Genomic DNA, 22,534 nt, shown 5'->3' with positions numbered 1-22,534 from the left:
AATTACAATAATTCTATAATTACAGTAATTCCAACTGGTATAATTATGATAATTTGGAAATTATGCTTTGAAACGATTTTGGAAAACAGCCAGAAGAAACAACAGAGCAGCCATAAATTCAGCGAATTTCACAAAATGTTTCATACCCTCCTTACTTAAAGATGCATGGTGTATTTTAGGGGGAAGCGGCTATGAGTCACAAGCGTTCATTTGCAAATTCTGTGGCTCATGAATGGAGCTGAGCCAACAGTAAGCCTGCTTCTTTGTATTGGGAGAGGAAGATCATGGGGGCCACGCTGTGACTTCAAAACTTCAAACATACTCCAGCAGATCCAATTTCTCTGTGTGGACACTTTACTTATTCAGCACTAAGAAGCTATGAAAGACTTGTTTGATATTTCAGGAGTTCTAATTTGCTTCCCAAAGCAGCTTTACATCTTTACTAAGTAGACATTCTCTTCTGAACCGAGACAGTTGACTGTGAACATGACCTTATCCAGCCATGCATGTTGCATTATTGCTAAAGTGGCTATAAAGAATTGAAGAATTTCACCGTGAGCAGCACACAACTTGCATACTTTATCCATATTTGTCCATTTTAGGCATCACACACACACATTGTATGTATTATGTACAGACAGACAGATAAATAGGTGGTTTAGACAGAGAACTTTAGTAAGAAAAATGCAAAATCCATCAGTTATTGTCATTTTTCATGGATATTTTTTTCTTTCTTGAATAAGATTTTTGTTTAGTGCATTAAATATGACCAGTCACATAAGAAGCATTTTCTACAACAATGTAAAAGTGGATGGTCAACTCTTAAAGTAGTGAAAAAACTATATGATGTATATCCAAGTATAACCTAGGCAAATAAGCCATCTTACAACCTGTTCTTCTAAAAATGTCATTTTGACAAAGGATGTCCTTAAATCACTACCAAACATTCCTCAGCTATTTAATCATTCAACTTGAGTAAGTGCACTTTTCACACTTTAGTGAAAAAGAAATTTCATATGAATAGCTTCCACTTTAAAAATCACATTTTTACTTTGACAGGGTGAGTGAGAACGTTTTTTACTCTCAGATGGCACATTTTAATTAAATCATACAGTGTCGTTCAGAACATTACAATAAGAATTTACTGTCATTTCAATAGCTTTGCTACTTAATGTTTAACCTTTTGCTATTAGATATAATTTCAAAATGGGAAGGAAGATGATAAATTTGGTACTTCATTAAAGTATGAACAAGAGTCTGCTTCAACTGTTTTATTGACCAATCCATCCATTTTAACGTCTTTTCGTTGCAGCTATAAGAATAATGCATTAATATTTCCTTACTTCCCCCTTTGGTCTTTTCATACCGAGCTCCATTTCATCATGTGGAGGTCAAAAAATGACATTTTAGAATAGTTCCAGAGAACTGTTGCTATCTCAAAATATTGCTTAGAGGAGACAAAGGCAACTGTGATGTTGAGGATAAAAACAGTGTCGGCTTTACTCTTTTACAGACTCATGCGAGTGAATGCTCTCACCCCATATTAGCTTAATAAATAGATATGTCTACCATCTACAGTCAACCATGCATGGCTTCCCTTCATGGCTTATTATGGATGAAGCTGTTAACACTGTGGAAAACCCCTGTTTGTTTCAGTTGACATGATTTCTCGAGCTGATGCATTCTGTGTTGCATAAAGTGCAACGCAGACTATTGTAATTTGCAACTCCACATTAGTTTAATGTAGTTTAATGGCGTTTACAGTGTCAATAAGAAGAAGGTCATCTAGGTTTTTAAAAATTAATTACAGCAATACTGTGAGACAAAGAAACAATTAACCTTGCCAAGATATGTCTTTTGTTACATTTTTTACAGACATGCCAGATCCATTGTTTTCAATTAATTCTAATTAAATTTATGCTTCATTCATGCATGTTTATTGTTGTTGTCTTCTTTTTTGTTGTTGTTTCATAGACCAGTATATCAGGTTTTAGATATCCACTTAGACTTCTTGTGACTGTACATTTTAAGGAAATTTTCTCTAAAGGCTGTCATTGCATGTGGATACAAATAATGGAGACCAGTTTAATTAAGAATTTTTTTATTTTTATATCTATTTTTATATTTATTTAGAGTGGTGTTCAGGCTACTCTTTTCCCCACATCTTTCTAGATCCCCTTTATCCCAGTTGGGAATTTTCAAAAGTGCAACTTGTTTAAAGGTAGTAACTGATCATATATTTGAGTGAACTTATCCACTTATTAAGAGCATGATTCTTTTGATTACAAAAAACAATTTTTACTTCTTTGTTTGTTGAAAGTAAAAAAAAAAAAAAAAAAAAAAAAACATGAAAAAAGGCGTGAATGTGAGCGCGAATGGTAGTCTTCTCTATGTGTTAGTGCTGTGACAGCAATCTGTCCAGGGTATACTCAGCCTCTCACCCTAAGACAGCTGGGATAGGCTCCCACTCCCCCACGATCCTGACAAGGATAAGCAGAAGAGAATGGATGGATGGATATATTTTAAAAATCCCTTCTCGCCCATGCAGGCGGTATTTATCCTTTAAGCTCGGGTTCCAGAGGCCTGGTAGCTTGAGGGCTCTGCACAGTACCTTTGCTGTTCCTAGGATTGTGCTCTTCTGAGCAAAGATCTAAGAAACTTATCCAGAATGCTCTGCACATCTTCTTAAGTTCTTCTCTCAGCCCTTGGTATTTCTCAAGCTTCTCATGTTCTTTCTTCCTGATGTCGCTATCAGTTGGTATAGCTACACCTATCGCTACGTTCATCTTCCTTTGCTTGTCCACCACTACTATATCCAGCTGGTTAGCATTCATCTCTTTGTCTGTCTGTATCTGGAAGTCCCACAAGATATTAGCTCAGTCATTCTTAACCACCCTCACGGACGTGTCCCATTTTGACCTTGGGACTTCCAGGCGATTCTTGGCACAGAGGTTACTGTATACAATGCTGGCCACTTATGGCATTTCATGTATGCACTGCCTGCTAGCTTCTTGCACCTTGCTGTTATGTGTTGGACTGGGGCATCTTTGCATAGTTTGCACTTGGGATCTAGCATTGTGCATACTTGTCTCTATGATATTGTGCTTGGAGCTTGTTCCTGTGCTGCCATGATTAGTGCCTCTGTGCTGTCTTTCAGTCCAGCTTTTTCCAGCCACTGTGGGATTTCTGGGTGTCAGCAAGGGAATAGAGCAATCGCCACCTCCTCTATTTAACATTTTTTAACATTTAATCATAAAATGTTTAAAAAATACAAAATAATAAAGATGGTAAATGAAATAATAATTCAAAAACAATAATAAAAGTAATAATAAGCTGTACTTATTCCAGATTATTTTGTTACAGCTTGATGTCATCCAAAAAAAAAGAGTGAACAAGACATCGATTCACTGATCCACACCACAAGGATCTACAGCAATAACACTGGAATGTCATTTGAACTGGAGAAGTGTTTTTGGATGGTAACAAAGAGGAAGAAGATAGTCGAAACTGAGGGAATTGCACTACCTAAAGGCAACATTGCAGATATTGAGGATAGCTACAACTACCCGGGGATCCCACAGGCCGCTAGGAAAGCTGGGCAATGCTGGACTGAAAGACAGCACAGAGGCATTAAACTGGTGTTTCTCAACAACAACAAGTGAATAGATTGTTTGATGCTGTGGACAGCAGATAAAAGCAAAAAGAAAAACCTGAAGGTTCATGTAATGCAGCATGTCAGCCAGAATTTTTCTAAAAATATATATATAAATGAACAGTGAAAGAAAATCATTTTGCAGGTTATTATATTTTATAACACTTTTTGTTTGCTTTTTATTTAAATAAAAAGCCCCATGTACCACATCCAGAATGCTTCATGAACTGACATATCTATTGAGTGCGTGTCCATGATGCTAATTAGGTCTAGCAGAACTCACTATGAATTTTTTATGTTTATGCGTAGGCAAATTGGTGTGTGCGTCTTCATCTATGGTATCATTATTAACTGTGGCAGAACTTTTCCTGCATGCATGCAAGTATTAATTTTTCATTAAACATATGAATAGCAGAAAATGTATAGATATGCATAGCAGGAGAAATAAAGTAGCTTTTTATACACACACCAAAATTAAGACATAATCAAGAATCCAGGGAAATGATACAACTCTTTTATTTTCTGTGTATATAAACAGAAATCTTTCGTACACTACACTATAACTCCTGATGATACTTCATTACTACTTACTGACTTCATTTAACATAACAAAATAATCTGGAATAAGTGCAGCTTATTATTACTTTTATTATTGTTTTGAATTATTATTTCATTTACCATCTTTATTATTTTGTATTTTTTAACATTTTATGATTAAATATGACACATTCGTATGTATTTGTATCTTGAAACAGAGGCAAGAAATGGGCAGAAGAAAAAGTAGATTAAAATCAGAACAGGCGAAGAAAAATTATTCAAATTATTCATGTGTCCCTGCCATGGCTTGATAGGAGATTTGATATGCTGCAGAATAACTGGATTCAGAGTACTCATCTCTTCAGCAGCACACCTTTAAGTCAGCAAATCTTTAATCCATTATTCACATGGGTAGACAGCAGAAATCTCTCAACATGTAACTTTTTTTTTTTAAAAAACTTGTACTTTTTAGACACATGTCACTGGAATCCTTTCTAGTTAACAGACAATAACAATTCTAATTTGTCTAAAATACAGATTTCCCAGCAAAATTTATGTATTTTTTTTCCCATTTCGAATAGCGTGGAGGATTATGTCCAGCCAGCTCAAAGCCAATCAAAAAAGGAAAAAGATAATGGTCGGAGAAAAATGGAGAAAGAGAAACACAATGAACATAAAAAAATAGTCAAGGAAAGAATAATTTATAATCTTTAATCTTTTATGGGTCAAAAGAAGGACTTGACAGGCTCAGAAAAGTCAAAAATAGTGAGATATCTTGCAGAGGGATGCAGCAGTCTCAAAATTGCAAAGCTTCTGAAGCGTGATCATCGAACAATCAAGCGTTTCATTCAAAATAGTCAACAGGGTCGCAAGAAGCGTGTGGAAAAACCAAGGCGCAAAATAACTGCCCATGAACTGAGAAAAGTCAAGCGTGCAGCTGCCAAGATGCCACTTGCCACCAGTTTGGCCATATTTCAGAGCTGCAACATCACTGGAGTGCCCAAAAGCACAAGGTGTGCAATACTCAGAGACATGGCCAAGGTAAGAAAGGCTGAAAGACGACCACCACTGAACAAGACACACAAGCTGAAACGTCAAGACTGGGCCAAGAAACATCTCAAGACTGGTTTTTCTAAGGTTTTATGGACTGATGAAATGAGAGTGAGTCTTGATGGGCCAGATGGATGGGCCCGTGGCTGGATTGGTAAAGGGCAGAGAACTCCAGTCCAACTCAGACGCCAGCAAGGTGGAGGTGGAGTACTGGTTTGGGCTGGTATCATCAAAGATGAGCTTGTGGGGCCTTTTCGGGTTGAGGATGGAGTCGAGCTCAACTCCCAGTCCTACTGCCAGTTTCTGGAAGACACCTTCTTCAAGCAGTGGTACAGGAAGAAGTCTGCATCCTTCAAGAAAAACATGATTTTCATGCAGGACAATGCTCCATCACACGCGTCCAAGTACTCCACAGCATGGCTGGCAAGAAAGGGTATAAAAGAAGAAAAACTAATGACATGGCCACCTTGTTCACCTGATCTGAACCCCATTGAGAACCTGTGGTCCATCATCAAATGTGAGATTTACAAGGAGGGAAAACAGTACACCTCTCTGAACAGTGTCTGGGAGGCTGTGGTTGCTGCTGCACGCAATGTTGATGGTGAACAGATCAAAACACTGACAGAATCCATGGATGGCAGGCTTTTGAGTGTCCTTGCAAAGAAAGGTGGCTATATTGGTCGCTGATTTGTTTTTGTTTTGTTTTTGAATGTCAGAAATGTATATTTGTGAATGTGGAGATGTTATATTGGTTTCACTGGTAAAAATAAATAATTGAAATGGGTATATATTTGGTTTTTGTTAAGTTGCCTAATAATTATGCACAGTAATAGTCACCTGCACACACAGATATCCCCCTAAAATAGCTAAAACTAAAAACAAACTAAAAACTACTTCCAAAAACATTCAGCTTTGATATTAATGAGTTTTTTGGGTTCGTTGAGAACATGGTTGTTGTTCAATAATAACATTATTCCTCAAAAATACAACTTGCCTAATAATTCTGCACTCCCTGTATAGTTTGCATCTAAATATCATGTCACACTTGACCTCTGATCTCACTTTTCTATATCACAACTGCCTTTCTTTTAAGTTGACTCCAAAACAAATGATATCTTTACCGAAAGTATACAAGAATGAGCAGTCTGATTAGTTAGAAATATACTGAAGTATAATATTATACACTGCTCAAAACAATTAAAGGATCACTTTGAAAACACAACTGTACAAAAGGCCAGCCAGTTCGCAGAACTCACGAACGGAGCCACATCTGCGGAGTAAGATATCAGCATACTGCTGCCGTTTAGCCAATGAGCGGTGAGGCAACCCATTCTCTTCACCTCTTGAGATTGTGCTGGGAGACACGGCAAACATCCTTGCCTGTTTTGATCTTTCATCCTGGAGGATCTGGACTACCTGTGCAATCTCTGAAGGGTCTAGGTATCACTTCAGGCTACCAGTAGTGACACTGACTATAGCCAAATGCAAAACTAGTGAAATAAATGAACACTAAAGCAGCTGAAACTGATCAACTAACCCCTCTGCTACTTAACTGACCAGATCAATATCCCAGAAATGTAACTGATTTGAAGCTATGCTTTGAATAAAAAGTATGCCTTTTTTTCTTTTTTTCTGAGCAGTGTGTAATAAGCTAAAGTTATTATTATTATTTGACCTACAGAATAAAAAACATCCCTTGAGCATGTTTCAGAAATGCCATTGCAGCCTATCAGGAGAAGCTGCCCAATTAGATTATGACTTTAGTCCCACTTGTCCTGTTAGATTACACCAGGGGTTCTTGATTGTCGAATAAAATTAAACTCCTGCCAGACTGAGTGGTTGTACAGGAAGTTGTCAGTAGCTGGGACCTGTCAGTATAAGTTAGTTCTATTTACCTTAACTCTTTGTGTGTGTGTGTGTGTGTGTGTGTGTGTGTGTGTGTGTGTGTGTGTGTGTGTGTGTGTGTGTGTGTGTGTGTGTGTGTGTGTGTGTGTGTTAAACACTTTGCTCCTGTCAACTGCTATCTCCAATAGAAGCTGCCATTCGATTTAATCAACCCGACATACCAGGTGGGACAGAGTTAATCAATCTAGCTCAAGCTGGAGGAAAAGAAGCTGTTCTGTGGCTAGATTCAGTTTGAATTCATCATGCTATGAAAACCTCTAAGGTTGATGGGGAAAAAATGACGGGGCATGAGAGGTGATATAAAACCATATGAAGAAATACTGGATTACATTGTGCAGAAATACTACAGACACTGAAAGTCCAGAGGATGTTCTAATAGGTTAACTTTGCACCTTTGCAAGTGTAAAAGAAAAGAAAATACTGCCTCCACATCAGCTGCTCACGTATTCTGAATCATGTTATGACTCATGGTCCTGTGTGATTCAATGGGTACAAAAACAGTAACAGTTCAGTTAACAGTAAGAGTTCAGCACTTGTTCACCATCAAAGGTAAAGGCAGCCAACACGAAGTTCACTGACACCATGAAGACCAAAGTCTTTATGCAATCCTGTAAAGGTTAAGAATCCATTAGGTGAAGAGGATAAATCCAAGTGTCACTACGGCCAAATTGCAGAATTTGTAAATCTAAGAGCATTGGTTCATGCAGACTAAAGGTTAATAACTTATATGCCATTGGTTTACAGCTGTAACTTTATCTGATTCAGTTCCTGCTCACATAAGAAAGACATGCATAACTTTCATCCTCAGCAAGAATTATATATTATATCAAAGCCTGAGTGACCCCAAAAAGCAGAAACGGAAGACTTTATAGACTGGCTGATGCAAGCTACTGTAGAACATACAACAGCTAAAAAGCCACACGTCTCACATCTTTTGTCCTTTTGCATCAATTTTTAGTGCATATTTTCTGTAACATCAAATGCATGTACTGTAAAAAGTGAACTATAGGAAACAATTTTAGACCAACTGTCACAGCAGCCTGTGTTTCTATACAAATGTTTGCATTTACCTAAGGCTTATTCACTTTGTCTTGGTGTGAAAAACCTTGAGGAAAGACAAAAGTGTTCGACTGGATGAAATAAACATGAGGAGCACTTGTTTTATATATCATCTTGGATCTAATGTTTTAGCCATATCAAACTGATTAGAGCCTTGTATCAGAAAATTGGGTCAGTGGTATGATAGTTTAGCTGGCCTCTTAGTCTGCTCCAGTCTAAAGGCTGATTACAATTGGGAAAGACAGAAGGTGTGTGCATGTGTTTGTGTTTCAACCATCCAAAGATGTGGGAAATTAATCCAAAAGAGTAAATGAGCCATGTTACTGAAACTAAGGTATAGTCTAAAATGTAAAACAGGACATTTGATCTGTATGGGTTTGTATCTAATTACACATTTTGATATAGTTGTTACAGAAACATGCTAACCTACGCTACCTCATGCTTCATGTCTTCCTTTTCCATACGTCTAAGGGGAGCTGATAAAGTTATGTCACCTTGAGTTTATTCTACTAAAATATGTTTGAATGCTAAAAATAATACACAGCAAAATCTTAAATTTTTCAAGCTTTGAGTTGCATTGTGGGTGCTGTAGACTAAATGTTTTGACAAGGATGAATGAGCAGATTGACATGCACATACTTGGCCAGCGTTATTGATTTTGATTTTGTGCTATACTACTTCACAAATACAGTCAGTCCTGTGAACTAGCTACTTTCATGTAACCCCGTCCATCCTACATGTGTAATATGCATTTCTCCTTGTATCAAACGTGCCCTAACAATTTGATGGTCTATTTATGCTGCAAAGTTTCCCATCTCTCCCTCTGGCATGTCAGTGTCACTGCTGTTGCATCACTTCCTGTTGTTTCCATTCCTCCACCATTTCCACCACTCCATCTCTAGGCTCCAGGGAGGAATCTTTACCCATTATTCCCCAACTTCTATATGTAACATATATGTGCGGAAGGATGAGCTCAGAAACTAGATGCCAGGTTCTAAATATATTCTATTGTAATCAATCATTTCAAATGTGAGTAATCTGACTGAACAGTGATGTCTGAATGCAAAAAGAGAGCCCAGGAGGGGAGTGAAAAAATAAAATATGACAGTTTTTTTTAATTAATAGCAATATGTGTAATTTGTATTGTTGTGTTTTGTATGTGCATGTGTTTCTCTGCTCATCAGTATTTCCTTAATATGACAAGTAAGAGAAGTGCCCAGGTTTTAGCATAAGTTCATGTGGTCTGCACAACCTTTATGGGGAACACAAGTTAAAACAGCTTAACAAAACTGAAAACCCCCAGATAGAAATAATAGGTGTGTGTGAGTGAACTTTATTGCTGTCTATGTTAGTCAGAAAGTGAAGTACGCAGTAGGCACTATTAAAGAAATGGTGAAAAAATTGGCAATAAAAATGTTTGGCAAATTGTATTTTTTGTGCTGTAAATAAGGCAAGACAGCAATGCTAGGAGAACATTTTACTTCACAAGTAAATATATTTAGTTTATACCTCAGTACTGGAGACAGCTGTATATTAGTACCCTCAAACGTTAAAACTGATACATTAAAACACAACCAAAGCCTAATGATCAGTTTAGCTTATGTCCAGATAAAAGTAAAATTCCGTTTCCTACATAACCAACTGATTGCTTACATATTTCTGTGAATATAACTTTACTGTATAGCTTTCTTGGTTGGTATTAGTCAGATGCAGTGTGTCTCTGCAGGCTGCATGTATAAAACATATTCCTTCAGAAGATAAATTATATTAATATTAATCCAAAAGACTTAATGTAACTTGATCCAGACCACATTATGTGTTAAGCATAAATTCCTATTGTGAACTAACCAGGTAAAAAGAGAGCCACCTTTTGACACTGAAAACTGGCTGTATGTTCACCATACCTCTTTAAGCCATTAAAGATACTCACTTGGCAGTACATGCCTTATAAAGTGAGTTAAGATCACAGTTCTTCTGGCCAAATTTTGGGTTAAACCATTGCTAAAATATGCTGGGTTTCTGTAAAAACTGACAGTTTTTAGTATGAAGTTGTAGGTCATGCACTGCGCTTGTGGATGAGAGAGATATATAAAAAAAAAGTACAGCAAGTGCAAGCACCAGGAGACTTTTACATCTTTTCTTTGTCTCTCGAAGGACCTCTCATGTCAGATGATTCACTGTTAACCAAGGAAAAGATGAAAAGACGTTCCCCCTCAGACAGCAAAACCTTTTCTGACTCCTTTCCTGGGTACTGTGTCACTGCAAGTTGAAAAAAAAAAAAAAAAGAACTGAAATGGAAAAAAAACAAGAGCTATCTATACACTGAAGACTAAATGAAATTATTGCATCATACAGGATGAATAAGTGATGATTTTTAAAAGTCTCCCATTTAGTCAATCTGCCAAAAATATTCTCAGTCTGCAGGGGATGGACACAGCAACATTAATGTCTGTTGTTATGCCGGCAGTCTAATGTAACCTAATGCAACATCACTGCAACTATGTGAAGCATATAATGGTTTTGGTAAAACTTACTGTAATGTTAAGATGCCCTTATTCATGTGTTTGGTAGCAGTTTAAATGTTATTTCAATCAACTACTGACCGGGGTCTCTTCTAAGAACCGTGTTGCTTACCAGCCTCCACGCTCTCACTTCTGCCTGTGCCATTTTGATATTATGGCATTTTCTGTATCTGCTCTTCATTGTTTCTGTGGCACGAAGAAAGAATTTTCCACAAATGTTATATGTTTAAAAGTAACCTAGTCAGTTTTGAAGATTAACAAAGACTAACACTGAGCAGTGCTGATTTTCTAACACTGGAATAGTTCTAACATTTTGAGTTATTTTCCAGTGTTAGAAAATCAGCACTGCTCAGTGTTAGTCTTTGTTAATTTAACACTCAAAAGTGTTGTATTTAACACTCAGAGGTGTGGACCCATATAGACACTCTCCAGTGTTAATTTAACACTGGAGATTTTGCTGTGTAGATTTTTGTTATTTACCTGCTTGGAGGATTTTCTTTTTTTCTAGAGTTCTGCTTAACTGCATTTAATAAATGTGCGTTATTGTGAGCTCAATGACAGAATTGTACACAGAAATTACAACAGAGCTATACAGTACTTACTGATTGTCCAGGTTCACCGCTGTAAGCACTTGTGGACTCAAGACTTTTTAAGTCTTGAGTAAAAAAATTTAAAAAGAGACACAGTAGGTCTAGTGTGTGTGAGGACTTATTGTCTTATTGCATTCTGCTAAATGTACAGTATGTCTTAGAATATAAAGGTTTCAGCCCTTTGTGACACCAAAGTGAAAAAACAGCTGATGTCACATTCTGACTGTAGACAAACAGTACCAAGTTTTAAGCGTATGTCTAATCTATTCAGCTGACTTTGTTTCTTTGTTCTCAAATCCCAGACTTTTCCAAGCTGCTAACATTTTTTGGTGGCACAGTGTCTCATTTCGCATATTAATACACTTCTCTGTGGTTTGCTCGCAGAAACAGCAGATTGGTGTAAACTAGATGCACAAACTGTTTGTCAGCCCATGTCTTAACTGTCACTTTGTGTGTCAAAGCTAGATCAACTTGTGCCTCACAGAAAGACTGGCTCAGAGATTGAACGCAGCTGTGCGAGTTGTTGCAGGTTCTGTTGTTTGCTCTGCAGGTGTGAGTCTAAAACCATAAAATATACATGTATGCTATTTTTTCTGTTTATACATAAGGGGATACAGTGCACATTAGATGAATACCACCCAAACCGTAATCTCCTTATTGCAAGTTATCTTGAAAACTCCACTGCTGTGTGAAATATAAGTATTTGGGACAATACACTATATGTTTTAAAACATATGGACACAGAGGGTAAGATAAATTGCTGATTCTCACATTCAGGATAGTGAGGAAGTATTCAAATGTCTGCAGGTCTCTAAACCTGTTACACCCTCAAGATTATGTAAAAGAGGTGTTGCAGCTTCTATACACGGGATATAAAGGTGGATAAAATATCTTCACAATGAAGCTACAAATTTACAATCAAGCATTTATTTTTTCATTCACTGAATATTGTTCCAATTCAGATTTGTAACTCGATTTCGAAAATATATTCATCCCCATCTAAACAACCTGTTCACAATACTCAAATTTGCACTTTCAGGTGTGATTTTGACAGCAAGTGTACACAAAACTTGTCTGCGGTCCTGCTGTACTGTTTCCACGCAGGATGTTGTTCTGCTCTAAGTGAAAAGCTGAACAGGATGATATAGAAGGACACATAGGGCAGATTTGTGTATGGAGGGACAGAGTGTTCCTCGGTTTCATTTCACTTCAGGCGACACTGGCCAACTTGTGATCACCGACGACAGGGGAGCCGAGAAATAAGTCATGATGTGGTGGGTTCCAGTGGCAGAAGCTTTCATCTTTTGGCCGCACATTTCATGGCACCTCTCTCTTGCTCGCACACACACACACACACACACACACACACACACACACACACACACACACACACACACACACACACAGAGAGAGAGAGAGAGAAACTCGCTATACATGCAAGTCCACTAGACACACACTTTGGGTGGAAAAAATAAGAAGAAGAAGAAGAAGGAAGAAAAAAAAAAAAAACTAGGACATCAAAAGTCCCGAAGGCTTTGAGCTACGATTTTTTTGCATAATCAGGAAAGAAACTGAAAGAGGGAGAGAAGAAGATAGAGAGAATGCTGTAATTAAATTAGTGCATAAAGAAAACGAGGAGGAGAACATGGGAAAACACGGATGAGCTCTATCAGAACAGAACCAGGGTAGAAGCACCAGAGTGAGAACACTCCTGATTAAAGTCGATTATTGATAGGGCTTCTTAATTTCCCCCCTCTCTTCTGCGGAGTATTTAAAAACACGCGCACTGCCTACAGTTCAGCTGGTGTCAACAGGGAGGGGGGTCCCTTTGAGATAGAGGGGGAGGATAAGAAAAAGAGAGCGAGCAGGAGGGAGTGCATGCAGACTGAAGTTCTGCCTCCCTCTTCCTCTTCCTCCTCTGCTCTTCCATGAGGAGAGAATTACCCATCCAGTCTGGAACCGGTGTGGGGAAAAATGCTTTTTCTTCAGGCTATATTGAAGAGAAGGCTGCTGCAAAAAGGTAAAAAAAAAAAAAATGAAATGTGTATTTATTTCATTAATCTTCATTGCTTGACTTTTTGTTCACTCTTCTGCGCATTCTGCAAACTTGAAGAACCCAGACCGCCCGGGGCTACTTTGTCGTCGCAAGTCCGTTGCCATCGATCACATTTTGATTGCTCTGACTTGTAGGCTGCTTGATGCAAGTAGCACAATATTCCCCTACTGGGCACATATTTCTCACTTTATATGGGCGTTAGTGGTTCCTTTATCGGCTATCGTAGACAGGAAACATATAGAATTCAGTCATTATTAATATTTTTAAATCCGAGAGAGCGATCTTTTAGCCTTGTGGGTTACTGGTTAGACATCATATCTAAAAACAACCCTCCACCTCCCACAAACATGAGCAAATAAGTCACCCGACTTTAATTGTTGAGCATGCCGATAAATTTACAGTTTGGTATCTCGATCTTCGTGATAGTAAATGGTTCACTGTGTATTTTTTGTATTTGTATCGATCATAGAAAAATATAAACAAAATTAATTTAAAGTTAGTTATTTATTCATCGTGTCACTTCTCGCTAACAGATGGAGCTTTATGATAGCTATAGTCATCAGTTTTGAGATATGATTATATGATAATATACTTATTATAGCCTTTTTTATTTTTTTATTTTGCTCTCATCGATGTAATGCAGTATTTCTAAGATTCTGTAAGTCAGTGTTGAGTTTCAAGGCAGTTTAACTTGATGGGTTTGAAGCTTGGATAATATTTCTTTGATCTTAATTTGTCACCTCGTGCAGCGTGGCACTGAAAGTTCGTTTTAAAGTGGCCTCCTGGGATGTTTTCTCCTGCTGCTTTTTTCAGTTTTTGCACCGATGCAGCAATATTATTACGTCTTTCAGGGATTTCTATCGTTGGTTCAGTCGTCTGCATGCGACGCTCCTCCAGTCGTTTCTGTCTGTGTTGGTAGGAGAGGGATATGCAGTTTTTTTCCCTTCTTTTTTCTCCCCCTACTGCTGATTTATTTATGAATTTGGAAATCTAATGCTTTGAAGTGAAGTCTGAAGACGCAGTGGAAAGGGAAGCAAATGGGGACAAAACGCCGCCTATTGGTCTGACAGGGCGCACTGCACCTCACCCTGGGGTTATTATGACAATAATAACAATCTGAATACCCAGCGGAAGTGAAAGACGAAGTTGCTTTACTGCACCGAAGTTTTAAATATAAATCATCATATTCCCTATTTTTCGATCTAAACTAAAACAGAGTTTAGCCTGTGACACTTGTAGCAAACAAATCTGATATTTTACTGCAGCGGTTTCCTCAGTCTAAACTGCCTTCCACACTCACAATATATACAGTTTAAAGAGTACAGTAAATGAAATACTCCAGATTTAACAGATTAGGATTGCATATATTAATATTTTGAAGTTAGATACACTATGACTAAATTAGATAGATGCTCTCCAACAGTTCAAAGCTAGGCAGGCATGTAAAATTAAATTCTGTCTGCTAAACCTTACATAAGATATTGTGCCCCATGCAAGATTTAAACTGGAACACTGCTGAAAGTTTAAATTGGATGTTACTTTAACTGGAATTTCTAGAGTAACATAATGGGCCAATAATCAGTATTTATACATAGGGTATCATAAAATTTTAATTGTTCACTTGCCTCATTAGTTGGTAAACAACTCCTCCTGTTTTAGAGTCTCCCCCATTAAAGATTTGATTCAGCTACATTCTAATGAAACAGTGTTTCATTACAAGCACTGCCAAAGGCTTTTTCATTGTTTAAAAACTGACATAATATTCTTTTTTTCACAATAGTACAGCAAGAATATGAGCAAAGTACCACTGCATGTTTTTGTTCCTAATTGGCTATAATTTGTTTGTTTGTTTGTTTGTTTTTATTTATTTACTTATTTTTTTAATAGAACCATAAAAGAAAACATTAAAAAAATCTTGTTGAAAAAGTATGCTTTGTAACATATGCTCTAAGGACTCAAGCATCTGCTTTTTACAGGACACTTTAACTTACATATGTTCTTAAATAAAACATCAATAAGTATAATACAACAGTTTAAACACATAAAACCATTAATGTTTTTTTTTTTTTTTCCCTGTTTGTAGCTCAGAGGTCTGAATTAAAATCAGATTATTATTATTATTATAGATGTGTTTGGCACAACAGAGCATTCAGAGCTGTCCTGTCTGGCAGGATTAAAAAAAAAATCAGATCATCGTCTTCTCTGTGTTGTTGTGGGTTAGCAAGATGTATCTCTGCCAAAACAAGGAACCTATTTCTCTTGCACTTTCTATATTGCTCCAAGTTAAAACTGTTCCTTTGTTCACTCTCAAAAAACCAAGACCCTCTAGTTGTTGATGCAAAATCTGGTGTTTGTCCACAATGTAGCTCAGCGTTGTAGTGCTGCAGGGGCTACAGGTTGTCTGTTATTTCTTTTCTTCTTTCCTCCAGAATGTCTCACTGCTGACTTGTAATTCCAGTAGTCAAGTCAAGTCATCTTTATTTATATAGCACATTTAAAAGACATCAAGTGTCGGCCAAAGTGCTGAACAGAGGGATAATATAATATAAGAATTAAAATAGAAAGAAAACATTTAAAAAAAGAATTGTAAGACATTTAAGAGTATATAGCATATAATGTACATGCAAATATGTTGGCACATACATATACAAAACTGTACACATTCACACACAAGCACACATATGTGAACATAACGTATATACACAACATCGTCCAATAAGATAAGAGACCAAATAGACAGAATAAAAAAGATATCAAAGATATCGGTACCTTCAGATTTGCCTGTGAAGTCACATCACATCCATTACACAATGATCTTCGGGGACTAACTAACTAAGGACAACTGTAGCTTTGAAAATTGATTATCATTTCTTCAGATAGCTCATGGTTATTTTGCTGATAAGTTGCCTGTTGGCTGGGAACTTCTAGCGTGCCTGACATTTCTCCAAGTTTGAACAGTATATCTGCAAGTTCCAAAGGGAAATATATCACACTTATAAAGACCTTCTGCTCTTTATATATGAGAGAAATGGGAAACAGTGTTTAAAGAACTCTTAAATTTTTAAATAATGAAAGAAAAAATGTTCAAGAATATGTCCACTTCATTTTTTGAATCTATAAAAGTGCCATATTCTCCAATAATTCTCTACTATTCTCAAGTAGTCTGTTTTGCAAATAAAGAATAATCATTTTTTATATCCTTAGTCAAAACAATTACAGGAATTATACTTTTTTTTATAATATGTAGAAAGAACAGAAATAAAATGAGTATATTAGGCCATTTCTTGTTTTTGCCTTTTTGTCCCTTTAGTGTCATCACAGTGGATCATCTGTTTCAACCTTTTTGATTTATGATCTGGAAATTTAAATGAGGTTTTATATAGTCTTTTTCTTATATTTGCCCAGCCTGACTTAAGCCTCCACATTTATCAGGCCTGTGCAAAAGCCCGGTCATGTAAAATTGGGTCATGTGAACTGTTTTAGTTAAAGGTTTTATTGGTTTTATTTGTTTTTCCACAGGAAAAAACAGTTTTTATTATTTTAATGTCATTTTGCTGTGACAGTCTGTTTCAATAAAAAGAAAGGTAACTACAGATAATACAAAGTTAAACTTCATCATATAGTGAAATATATTGAGATATACTGAGAGGAGTAGCCTCTTCCAGGATGATTTAGCATCACCTGATCTCAACTCAAACGATCAGGTTTTGGAGATTTTTAATCTATTTCAAGCTTGAAATAGACCAAATGACCAAATCCTTTCAAGAACACTGTTGAACATGTCCTGGTGGTTTGTGGTGGCTAACACTTTTTTTTCCTTTAATATATCAATACACATGACAATGACATTATACAGTGGGGCAAAAAAGTATTTAGTCAGCCACCGATTGTGCAAGTTCCCCCACCTAAAATGATGACAGAGGTCAGTAATTTGCACCAGAGGTACACTTCAACTGTGAGAGACAGAATGTGGAAAAAAAATCCATGAATCCACATGGTAGGATTTGTAAAGAATTTATTTGTAAATCAGGGTGGAAAATAAGTATTTGGTCAATAACAAAAATACAACTCAATACTTTGTAACATAACCTTTGTTGGCAATAACAGAGGTCAAACGTTTACTATAGGTCTTTACCAGGTTTGCACACACAGTAGCTGGTATTTTGGCCTATTCCTCCATGCAGATCTTCTCGAGAGCAGTGATGTTTTGGGGCTGTCGCCGAGCAACACGGACTTTCAACTCCCGCCACAGATTTTCTATGGGGTTGAGGTCTGGAGACTGGCTAGGCCACTCCAGGACTTTCAAATGCTTCTTACGGAGCCACTCCTTTGTTGCCCGGGCGGTGTGTTTTGGATCATTGTCATGTTGGAAGACCCAGCCTCGTTTCATCTTCAAAGTTCTCACTGATGGAAGGAGGTTTTGGCTCAAAATCTCACGATACATGGCCCCATTCATTCTGTCCTTAACACGGATCAGTCGTCCTGTCCCCTTGGCAGAAAAACAGCCCCATAGCATGATGTTTCCACCCCCATGCTTCACAGTAGGTATGGTGTTCTTGGGATGCAACTCAGTATTCTTCTTCCTCCAAACACGACGAGTTGAGTTTATACCAAAAAGTTCTACTTTGGTTTCATCTGACCACATGACATTCTCCCAATCCTCTGCTGTATCATCCATGTGCTCTCTGGCAAACTTCAGACGGGCCTGGACATGCACTGGCTTCAGCAGCGGAACACTTCTGGCACTGCGGGATTTGATTCCCTGCCGTTGTAGTGTGTTACTGATGGTGACCTTTGTTACTTTGGTCCCAGCTCTCTGCAGGTCATTCACCAGGTCCCCCCGTGTGGTTCTGGGATCTTTGCTCACCGTTCTCATGATCATTTTGACCCCACGGGATGAGATCTTGCGTGGAGCCCCAGATCGAGGGAGATTATCAGTGGTCTTGTATGTCTTCCATTTTCTGATGATTGCTCCCACAGTTGATTTTTTCACACCAAGCTACTTGCCTATTGTAGATTCACTCTTCCCAGTCTGGTGCAGGTCTACAATACTTTTCCTGGTGTCCTTCGAAAGCTCTTTGGTCTTGGCCATGACGGAGTTTGGAGTCTGACTGTTTGAGGCTGTGGACAGGTGTCTTTTATACAGATGATGAGTTCAAACAGGTGCCATTCATACAGGTAACGAGTGGGGGACAGAAAAGCTTCTTACAGAAGACGTTACAGGTCTGTGAGAGCCAGAGATTTTCCTTGTTTGAGGTGACCAAATACTTATTTTCCACCCTAATTTACGAATAAATTCTTTACAAATCCTACCATGTGAATTCATGGATTTTTTTTCACATTCTGTCTCTCACAGTTGAAGTGTACCTCTGGTGCAAATTACTGACCTCTGTCATCATTTTAAGTGGGGGAACTTGCACAATCGGTGGCTGACTAAATACTTTTTTGCCCCACTATATATATATATATATATATATATATATATATAATAGCTGCAATGATGTATTTTTTAAAGTTAAAGTCATTGAAGGGTTTTATGTTTGTACATGAGGTGTATATGATGTGAAGTTTTTCATCCCTCAGTGATAAACATTTTTTCATTGCTCTGATATAATATGAGTAATACAATATGTTGTGCCAAGTCCAAGAATGCATTAAGGCAATGAAATGACAATAGAAATATGATAATTAGACATAGTTAGGATGTGAACTTTAATTACAGTTACAAGAATTGTCTGATTGATGACCGTACGGAGTTGCTAGCTTGCTGAATCTAAATGAAAGTTGATGAAAGTTGATAGATGAGTCATGTGTCTCCAAATTATGCTGCACGTTTTGCATCCTTTTAAAAATCCTTGTGACGGCTCTGAATGTTCTCTGTCACTTCCATCATATTGTTCAGTGACTGGTCTGGGAAGTATCTTCTCACCATTTGCATCTCTTTTAAAATAATTGCACCCCTGTGCTCTAACATATTACCTCATTCTGTCTCTGACTGCTAATGCTATCATCATTTATTTTGTCAGCAGTTATGCTTCTATATATTTCATCCTGCTGACTCCTACGTGTTGATATTTACCATGTAGACTTACCGCAGTCAAAAAAAATTTAGGGTAAAGTTTGGGATTTAGTTTGATTACCACTTAAACAGTCAACAAAAATGATTATGGATAAAGTTGAGTATACCAACCTGATTTGAGAAACACATAGAAACACAGATGCTGGTTTTTCCTTTTTCAAAGAATACAGAAGTTCAAATTCTCAAGGCTATATATTATATTTACATGATTAAATTATAACTTCCCAAAAGATGTTCCAAACCTTGAAAGCCTAAATCTGTTTCTCGATCTCTCACCTTGTATTCTAATTCTTTCCACATCTAATTTCTCATTAGCATGTTTTCTCTCCTTTCTCCTGCCTCGCCCCTCCTTCCTGTCTATCCCCTTTCCTTTCCCCCTCTCTCCCTCCGTTGCGCCTCTCAGCAATGCAGATGTGCTTTCTTTGATTTTGTCACCGGAGATTAATTAGCACTTTATTAGGAGTCCTATTTATACCTCCAGCAGGGAGAGAAAAGCATGAGAGAGCGAGAGATGAGGAGAAGAAGAGAGAAGGAGAAATGGGAGTGAAGCAACAGAGGCAGAGATGAGTCGGGAAAAGACGAATTTGGTGAGATAGCAGAAAAGATGGAAATGGAGAAAGAAGCTGGCAGTAAGTGAAACAGAGAAGGAGCGAAGAGGAAAGATGAGAAAACGTGCAGCAAAAAATGGAGACGGTGAGAAAAAGGCAAGTGCAGAAATGGAAACGATCGAAGACGCCACAAAACAGAGACTGTGTAGCAATAAAAAGAGAAATGAGACATAAAACACCCCAGAAAGGTACAAGGAAGACACAATAAAAGACAGCAAGAGCGAGTCCTTCGAACTAAATAGGTCATTAGTCACACATAGGGCTCAGGATGTAAACCCCACCTCCGCTGTCTCACTGAAATGAGTCACTTCTTACAGTAGAAAAATGTTGCCACAAATATAATCCAGGCAGTATGACATCCTACAAAACGAGTTGTGTGGCCACAACCTGTGGTTGGTAGATTTATGTGGGTATTAGAACAAGCAATCAATTTTCTGTTGAGTCTAGGACAGAGGAAAAAGGGTATAAGGTGAGAAAAGAGAGTGAGATTAAGGAATGATTGTAGAAGAACGTGGGAGACACAGAAGGGAATGAAATGGAAATGAGACGGGAAAGTGACAAGTGATAATTCATCATGTAAGTAAAGCATCCAAAGAGCAAAGTTAGAAAGGGACAGACATAGATGTGGGAGACAGGGAGATGGGTGGAAAAAAAGGTTATGATGTCGAGGAAGAAGGGCGTTGGTGCAATGAGAAAAGATTAAGAGAGTGGTACAGAGACCGTGGAGAGATGCAGAACAAGGTGATAAGTAGAGAGTGAAAGGGAGCAATGAGTGATGTTTAGTGCAAAATGATATTCCACTATAGCAAGCACAGAAAACATATATAAAAGATGTATTTGTGAGACTGCAAAAAGAGCACATTCTTGTCACAATTAGGCTTCTCTGACCCTCAAACTTATCTCTGCAGCAAATGCTTATAAACTAAAAGGCATTAAGTAAAACTGATAAACAAGTGAAACTTTTAATAGGCTTTTGTTATAAATAAAATTTAGGAACATGTGTCCAATGTATACTATCCAAGCAGCAGATAACCTCTGATTTTCATATTACTTTTTTACTTGTTTTTCCAAAACGAGCTGAAAGTCTTTCACATATGCAGACTTGACGACGGTGTCATACAGGCTTAGGGTTACATCATACCACATCACATGTCATTAGGACAGACAGAGAAATTATTAAAATTGTCTTGTTATTCTAAAAATTGAATATGCTCAGTAATGTCATACTCAGAAACTGTTGAAAGTCTGTTGAAAAGCAGCTGAAATGACAGAACCCTCCACTGAGCACTCACCTGCTGTTCAGCGCACTCACAGTGGCACCATGCTGGCCGTGGGAGCTGGAGATCCCATCCAGGTGTAACTGGAAGATTGAATCTAAGATAAATAGTCAGTGACATCCATCCACATCCATGCATTTTTTTTGTCATATGATTTGATTTTTATTTATTTGAATAAAAATTTCAGTTCAAGTATATACACTGAATGTGGTTTAATGCAATCTCAGGCACATGCCTGATCAGCGCCGTGAAGATTGATATCTAGCTGTTTTTTTCTAAACTCCTTAAGATTTTATATTAAAAACTAAACTGCTCACATTGACCACTGCAGGTCAAAACCTGTGATCTCTTTATTTTTCTCTTTTGTATTCCATTAAAGGTGGTGGATATTTACAGAAAGGAAAACAAACATGGTCTGATTACTAAAGTCAATCTTTTAAACCCCAGCATAAGTTAGAATATGTGCGAAAGACACTGACTGTGGACATCTTAATTTCACTCTGGTTACAATTAGGACTGAAATAAACTGTTAGATTAGCCTGTTTTCATTTTAGCCACGCACACAATACACGTCTAACGGTTACTGAACTCTCACTCTTTTTCCCCGCACCAAAATATGTTTTATTGATGATTAGTAGAGTTGACTAAGGGATCCTATGGCTTCCCCACTTCAAAATGCCACCCATCTGTCAGGAACAAGCTGTGTAATCTTGGCAGACTTGATGAGAAGTAGTTTCAGGTTGCACTTCAGGGACAAACAAACAAAGCTGTATCTATTTCTGATGTATACATAATTCCACAATTTTGTTGTACGTGTACAATGACAACACAGGGTTATTCTATTCTATTCTATTCTATTCTATTTTTTAATATCAGTAGTTTTGCCTGTTTTGTGCATGATACCAGGACACAAGTGCTAAGAAAAAAAAAGTAAAGTATGATACATGGCAAACATTAAGGTAATAAAACTGAGGCCAGAAAAGAGAGATGGGAGAAACAAAAAAGGAAATAAAGGCGATAAATAAAGAACAGAAAAACAGAAATAACGGTCCAAGACAATAGAATAGAGGGTAAAATAGAAGAGAATGGGTGACGCCAAAAAAGGGTCTAAATACCCAAGGGAGGGGAGGTGGGTGTGTGTGTGTGTGTGTGGGGTAGTCTGGAGAACATGAGCAAGATGTAAGAGCAAGAAAGAGGGA

The 22,534-nt window shown here is 37.6% G+C and overlaps 1 protein-coding gene across 2 annotated transcripts in view; it reads left to right on the top strand.

The window, feature by feature from the left end:
• The window catches only part of grip2b (glutamate receptor interacting protein 2b), a 290,071-nt gene that overhangs the window by 180,600 nt on the left and 86,937 nt on the right, over positions 1-22,534 (top strand). The gene's annotated exons all lie outside the window — the stretch shown is intronic.

Source organism: Rhamphochromis sp. 'chilingali' (genome assembly GCF_963969265.1).
Source record: "Rhamphochromis sp. 'chilingali' genome assembly, chromosome: 9".
In the NCBI taxonomy this organism is placed as follows: domain Eukaryota; kingdom Metazoa; phylum Chordata; class Actinopteri; order Cichliformes; family Cichlidae; genus Rhamphochromis; species Rhamphochromis sp. 'chilingali'.
The sequence above is the reverse complement of the archived record's forward strand: the minus strand, read 5'-3'. Positions and strand labels throughout refer to the sequence as shown.